Here is a 7492-nt window from a genome sequence, read left to right as displayed (position 1 = left end):
GAGAATTAAATGTTTATTAAATATTTTTCTCTGTTGCTTTTGATTTTACCTCTCTTGCAGGACCAGGCTCATCCCTTCAACAGAAATGTATGAACAGCAAAAATCTTGAAGTTTTTGTAGTTCTGCGTCATGAAAATTGTCACCTAGAACAGAAGTGAAACTTTTTTACCCTCTCAGACTGAAGGGGTTTAGTGAAGGTCTCCCAAAGCAGTCACCCAGGTGGGATTTTTGCCTACAAGGACCTGTACATGCTGCTGGCTCCAGAGGCTTGGGACAGACACTGATGGCAATGTCACTGCCACCTCTGCTCTCCTGGGGTGGGAAAGCTGGTGAAAAATCACTGACTTCCATCAAACTGCCTCAAAAATCATGAATTTCTACTTTATTCTTCCCCTGAAGTATTTAATTTGGGGAGGAAACAATTGTAATAACAGAATTTAATACTCCCTAAAAAAATGCCAAGTTGCATTCATTAGGCTAATTTTCCTATGAAATTAATTTAAAACACCTCAGCAATGAATACGAAATGCATACAAAAAAAAAAAGATAAAATCTCAATTAATTTGCCTGGAGGTGCATCACGGCGGTGGCTCGGCACTGCCTTGCAGGATGTTGGAGGACAACTTTGGTGTGCGAAGGAGAAGGGTTTAAAAGGAGAAAAACCCACAACAGGGAAATATTTTGCGTCTCTTTGAGATAAGAAACCATCTGTGGGTGCCCATTTCCTGCAGGGCTGGGCAGGAGGATCCCACTTTAGCAAAACACCTGCACCCGGCGGGGAAGGTGGCCCTGGCAGGCAGCAGATGCTCCACAGCTGAAGCCTTTCAAAGGAGACACCTTTAGAGCTCCTGCCCTTATGGGATAACTGAATCATCCATAAATAGTCTTTAAAGGCAGCATTGTCTGCCTAAAAAAAAAAAAAGAAAATGAAAAAAAAAAATGGAAAGGAAAACGAAGTAGGGGTTTTGTGTGTGGGTAAAGTAAATATGGCTGGAAATACATGACTTGTTAAAAGCTTTTTGAGGACCCCACACTCACGAAATCTTTTAGGTCATGTGTTTGCTTTCTGAAACATTTGGTAAGTAATAAGTGCCAAGGGACTATATGCACTCCATCTGGAATTAGCAGATTCCTCTTTGTTCAATTGTTCCTAAATTTGGAACCAGCCGACTTGTTTAAAAGTATTTTGATTTGCTTTTAAATAAATATAGGAGATAAACATAGCCCAGGACCAGGAAAGGTACGTTATTAGTCCTCTCCCTCTCTCCACACAACTCTTAAAGGGCCAATTCTGCTGTTTGCTGCTGGTTTATGGTAACAATTTGTTTGGAGTGGTCCATCAGTTTTCTTCAATTTTTATAAATAGTATCAAAGAAATCAGAGCTGGGAAAAAAAACGATTAGATCACTGAATCCCCTCTGCTGCCAGCACAGTCCTGTTCTTTACAGAGTGTTTTTTACATTTCTTTCTCCAGGTTAAACTTGGAATTAAGTTTAGAGCCTGTAGGTCTAAGGAGAGGTACAAGAGTGAGTGGAGATTTCACTCTTTTCTGCTTTCCTAACAAGAAAAATACCTCATTTTCATCTCCACCATCCCTACACAAGGAAATGGCATGTCAAAAGATCAAGTAGATGTCTGCTCCTTGCAGGTGTGGTAGATTACTACCTCATCCCTGTAAAACTTTAATTTTTGCTCAGGGAAAGCAGAAAAGGAAGAGAAAAGCAGCACTTCTCTTATCTTCCCTTATGTCCTATAACATCTAAGAGTCTGAGACCAGAACACCTGCTTGTCCTGTAGGCATATGAAAAGAAACTGCATTTCCTTTAGGGCCTTTAAAACTTTTTTAGACACGAGCCTTTACAAACATCTTTGAGAAAACACTTTAAAGGATTGAAAAAGCAAGCTGGAATAGCCCAAAATTACACTGAATTCATGATACAGAATTCAGCTGGAAGAAAAAATTTCACCCTGAAAATATTTTCAATGAAAGGCTTGTAAAACAGGGCTCAGGAAGGCTGTCCAACGTTGTTACACTTGGCGTGTGAATAATTACAAAGAGGTGCAGATCTGTAGATTTGGGATCCCAGCCTAAGATGTTCAGCCTGTATGTGTTGGTCTGCTTCCATGGATTGGAACGGAGCAGTGCCTCCTTACTCCAGCCGGGGATGGATGATCCCTCTCTCCACCGGCTGTGGTGGAGGCTTAGGGAGACTCTCCTTCCTAAGCCAGAGCTGGCCTTCCTGAGCTGTGTCTTACCAAGCAGGATCAAAGTCTTTATCTACGTCATGGCTGCTCAGAATTTCTTTTCATCCAACGTTTATTCAGAGTAAAAGCAAACATTTTATTTCTGCTTCAAGCTTTCCTAGGACTGCAAGCAGCGTAGCACAAGATACTTATTTCCCTGTCTCTACAAGGCCTTTTTATTTGGTCTAGATACACATCTGTAAGTATTTTACCCTCTCATATATTCATATATACTGTAAGTCAAAGGAGCTTAAGTTTTCACTGCTTGTATTGCATTGCAATCACTGCTTCATGGGGTGCTTCCGATGTGCTGCATCTTGGCAGCCTCAGGCCTTCTTTAAGTCACTGTTCTGACCTTCCCAGCAAGCAGGAACTGAAACTGTAGTGAAAGATTAGTATGGGATACTCAAAACCTATCCATAATCTCTTCTACCTCTTTTCCTATTCCAGTCAATCCTTGTTTTGAGGATCAAATCTGTATTTCCTGCGTGCTTGAGGAAAACCTGTCAGCGTGACGAAGTGTCAGCATCACTCAGCAGAACCTGTTGAGGAGCCAGTATTTGGGCTTGGCCCATCACAGTACTGGTTTTTCCTTTTTAAATCTAATTTTGTGAGTATGGGCTCAGGAGCTGTGCCAAAATTTTGTGGAGACTGTTGTATGCACACACTTTAGGTTGGGGCACTTCAGCATGGTTAGGGTAATGTTGGACTTGATGAACTCAGAGGTTGCTTCTAACCTCAATGATTTTGTGATTCCAGAGCTCTAATTCTTAATGAGAATGAGCTCTCAGCTCTAAGGAATGTAGTGCCACAGGTTGCTGGCTGCAGTTAATGTATTTAATTATACATATATATATGTGTGTGTTTATGTTAGGAAATATTTAGTTGAATCTGGTGATTTGAAAAGGGAAAGATTTAAAAACAGTGCCTGAAGGGGCTCCAGAAGAGCTGGAGAGGGACTTGGGACAAGGGATGGAGGGACAGGACTCAGGGAATGGCTTCCACTGCCAGAGGGTAGGGATGGATGGGATATTGGGAAAAAATCCTTGAGGGTGCAGAGGCCCTGAGAAGCTGTGGCTGCTCCTGATTCCCTGTAAGCCTCCAAGGCCAGGTTGGACAGGGCTTGGAGCACCCTGGGATAGAGGAAGTTGTCCCTGCCCAAGGCAGAGGGTGAACTGGATGATCTTCATGTTTCCCTCCAGCCCAGTCATTCTATGATTCCATGAAAATACAGCAACTCGTTTTCTTCAGTACCTGCAAGGTGAGTAAATACACCTGAGAAGAAAAAATGGTGGCAATTGTAATAATTTTCTGGTAATGTGTCCTCCTCAAGGATTTTTGTAGGACAAGAAATGAAGAAATATTCATTCTTGCTCCAAAGAACTGAACTAAAACCTTGTCATTACCACCTCTGAGAAGACAGAACCCCAGTTGCTCTGTAAGTGAGAGACCAGTGGTTTCTTTTTGTTTCTGGTTATTATTTATAAATTCTGAGCAAGCAACTTTGTTATGAGCCTCAACTCATTTGCAGCTTGTGAATTTTTTTGACAATGCATATGTTCGTGCTTCACATTTTGTCATCTCCTTTCAGGAGACTACACGAATTTCCATCATTTCACTTGGAAAAAATTCTGATAGTTGGGCAAAACAGTTTTAGAAAACGACGAAGAAACTCAGAGAACAAACAGAAATATTGATGGTAGATGAGATGAATCTAAATTTTACAACGAAGGAAAAGGTTATCAAAGTTTCACTCTCACAAATTGTGGTTTCTTTTAAGGGGTTGAAGGCAAATGGTTGTGGCAGGTTAGGTTATCAGGTTGTGCTATAGTTAGAACTCTGGACTGGCTCTATGCTGTTGTTTGTTGAGATGACTAAGTTGTCATTTTTAATTAGCTTTATGCTCCTCTCAAAGGCTAATTACTTTACTTTTTATCAAGAACACTTGATTGGTAATGACAAGGGTGCCATGGTTACGTATTTTTAGAGAATTCCCCAACCTGCCCCATTATGTGATTTCCTGTTCCCCCTGGATTCTTTGTGCAGTAAAGCCTTCAATAAAAATAATGGTTGAGAAAAATGGAAGTTTACTGAAGATATTGGTGGAGAAAAGTATCTTTTGATTTCTTTTTGGCAGGAAGGACACTGTTAATGCATTTACTCAATGTAAAAACCATTAGGCTTAGTTTACCTCCCTGTCAGTGACACTGATGTTGCTCTATTACCTTCACTGAAGTTACCTTGGACAAACTGAATTTGAGACCTTCCTTTTTTCCCCCTCTCATTTGCCTGTAGCTGTACATCTGCCCTGATCATCATGGAAATCTGGAGTGACTGAACTGCATCCCTGTTTCCAAGTGTGCATATTGAACAGCCAGACACTGACTTAGAGAGGGTTCACCACCTTTTTTTACCAACACTGGGTCGGAGAGCCCTTGAGATAAATATGAGAGGTGTAGTCACAGGTGAAATCTCTCTTTTCTTTAGCAACTTGTAGATTGCTGTAATCTGTTCTTGTTTGAAACAGCAGCCGCCCAAAAAGTGATGTTTCTGTGAAGGTTCCCTCCATGGAGGGAGGCAGTAATGGGAGACATAAATACTCCCCTGACATTTATTAGAAATACAGTTATACCCAGAGAATGGCTGCTTTTCTCCTGTTGATAAATACACATCAGATGTTTGGTAAAGCAAATTCCCCCAGGAGCTTGTCCCAGAAGAGGGAAAGACAATTATTTGGAGTCTACATCTGCAGTCTAAGCTGCTTTAGTGCCGGCTGCTGGAGAGATTTCCCTGCACCAACAGCTGCCCCACGCTGGGCTTAGAGCACTACCCAAAGCAGAAGTCCAAGGGGATCTAATGCTGTTCCTCACCCACTGGAAAGGCAACGAGGGGACAGCCACCACCTTCCCCTGCAGGTGGAAAGGGACTCCCTGGTGACAGGGATCAGAGGAGACATCTTCCTGACCTGAAGGTTGGTATGGTGGGATGCTGGTATGGCACAGGTGTGTGCCCAAGCTGCCAGGAGGAGTTCCTGAAGGGTGTGCTTGGCTGGGGAGGCCTGCTGGAATGTCTTCAGTGGCAGGAACCATGGGAGGGACATCTCTGTAACCAGGCAGCTGGGGATGTGAAGAAGTTCTGGAGCAAAATCTCTGTATTTTGACATTCTCCTTCTCAGAGCCAGACAGGCAATGTTGCAGCTCCAGCCACTGCAGCAGCGCTGTGTCAGTCCTTGCAGCCTTCATGCAAAAACCACCTTTGTTACTGAGCATTTAATCTTCTTAATGAGCCAGTAACACATCTAAGACTTCAGTAATTAAAGTAGTGTCATTGCTTCTTACTGATGTCAACACCAAGGAGGGAGAGAGAGACAGGTAAGGTAGGCTGGCAACCTCTCTGGGGAACAGGTGTTTGGTTCTCTGCTTCTTCTGCTGCCAGAAAAATAGACAGGACTGGATCCTAAAGGTATCAAAAGCCTAAATCCTATGGAATTCAAAGTGAGTGAGTGGATAAACGCTGTGGGGATCCGAGTTTAATCTCTGTATGCCTCGCCTGTCCTATAAGTATAGTGATTCTTTCCTGTTCACAGTAAAGAAAAATAATACATAGTTGTGGAAAACAAGGTGTCTAGTGTTATCTTTGAATATCTATCTATCTGTCTATCTATATATATATCTATGTCTAAGCAAGACATATTAATTTACTTTTTTTTGAGTGATGATTATGTTATAGTTTTCAATTTTAGAGAGAAGTTCTTGTTGATGAACACATTGTTGTATTCCCCAGCTGTAATAAGGATACAGTTTCCTCTCCAGAAGTTCACCAACAGCAAGGTTCAACAAGAAGGTAAGGCAAAGGTTCAACTTTTAGAAGTCAGACTAATGACATTATTTCCTCAATGCAAAGCTGAGCCTATTTCACTTTCAGGCTAACTTTCAGCATCTCTGATTTCTGTGTGGTGCCTTGCTTCCAGTATAAATAAATGATCCCACATTCCGTCATGATAACATATGCTCATGCAGAGCTCAAAATTAGAAGGAATATGAAGTGTTCTATTAATTGCATGAATGTTGATTGTTAAAATCATGTGCTAATTGGTAATATCTGTGTGCAGTAGGTTCCCGCAATATGTGTTAGATTACATTAACTGTGCTCGTGACTCAGATAGCAGCATTATGCCTTTCGTAGAAGGAGCTTTCTTAGACTTTGTGTAATTAGGTTCTATAGATTATCAGCGTAGAAAAATTAGTAAAAGGGCATGTGAAGTTAGAGGCATGAGGAATACTGAGCTTGAAAGATGCATCTGCTCTTCTTTCTCATGGTGTGCTTTTCCTCATATCCTCTCCAAAGTAATTCTCGCCGTCTTTGTCTTGAGGTAATTCCCAGGGAATCCAGCACCTCACTGCCATAGTGATTACATCTGGAAGTTGCCATCTTTTTTGAGTGGGCTTTCTCGCTTTTCAGTCTTTTTCTTTTCCTTCCCCAGGTTTTGATCCAAGAAGCATTCAGGTACATTGCAGATAAATGAGATTATCACTGTACTCACCTATCAGTGAGAAAGTTAGCAACACGACTCTCCTGTACCAGATGTTCTTCCTCTCCATTCCTAATCCCTGGGGGAAAATTCATATGGATCTGTTCTGTTCACTGATATTTTAATTTTATTGAGTGCCATGAGTATTTATTAAGATAGGCAAGGTAGAAGGAAGTGGAGCTTGGAGCTAAATGTGGTGAGATGTGTGTGTTTTTAAGAAATGTGGTGGTTATTTCCACTCTGTGTGTGACAGCCAGGAGGGATGGGCTCCAAACTCACCCAGATCTGGGACTTTTCATCAGGAATGTACTGACAGGACAAGGAGTGCTGGGTTCAGACTGAAAGAGGAGAAATTTAGGTTGGATGTACAGAAAAAATACTTCCCAATGAGGGTGGTGAGGCCCTGGCACAGGTTGCCCAGGGAAGCTGTGGCTGCCCCTGGATCCCTGGGAGTGTCCAAGGCCAGGCTGGATGGAGCTTGGCTCAACTTGGTTCATTGGAGGGTGTCCCTACCCACGGCAGGGTGTGGAACTGGATGATTTTTAAGGTTCATTCCAACCCAGACCATGCAAGTTTTCATATTTTCAGAAAGGAAGACTGAAAATTTAAAAAAAAATAAAATATTTTAAAAAATTATTTAGAGAAACACCGGGCAAATTTTTCTGTTGTTAAAAAAAAAAAAAAATAAACACTTTAAATATTTCATGGGTTGCATTG

The 7492-nt window shown here is 41.7% G+C and overlaps 1 long non-coding RNA gene across 1 annotated transcript; it reads left to right on the top strand.

Annotated features, from left to right (window-relative positions):
• Positions 1-608: 608 nt before the first annotated feature.
• On the top strand, positions 609-3940 carry LOC137476794 (uncharacterized). Its single transcript, XR_011000606.1, has 3 exons — positions 609-2443; positions 3578-3682; positions 3836-3940. It is a non-coding gene; the product is annotated as an uncharacterized lncRNA (long non-coding RNA).
• Positions 3941-7492: the final 3552 nt, after the last annotated feature.

This window comes from Anomalospiza imberbis, chromosome 7, assembly GCF_031753505.1.
Source record: "Anomalospiza imberbis isolate Cuckoo-Finch-1a 21T00152 chromosome 7, ASM3175350v1, whole genome shotgun sequence".
Lineage (NCBI taxonomy): Eukaryota > Metazoa > Chordata > Aves > Passeriformes > Viduidae > Anomalospiza > Anomalospiza imberbis.
This window is presented reverse-complemented; position numbering and strand designations above follow the sequence as displayed.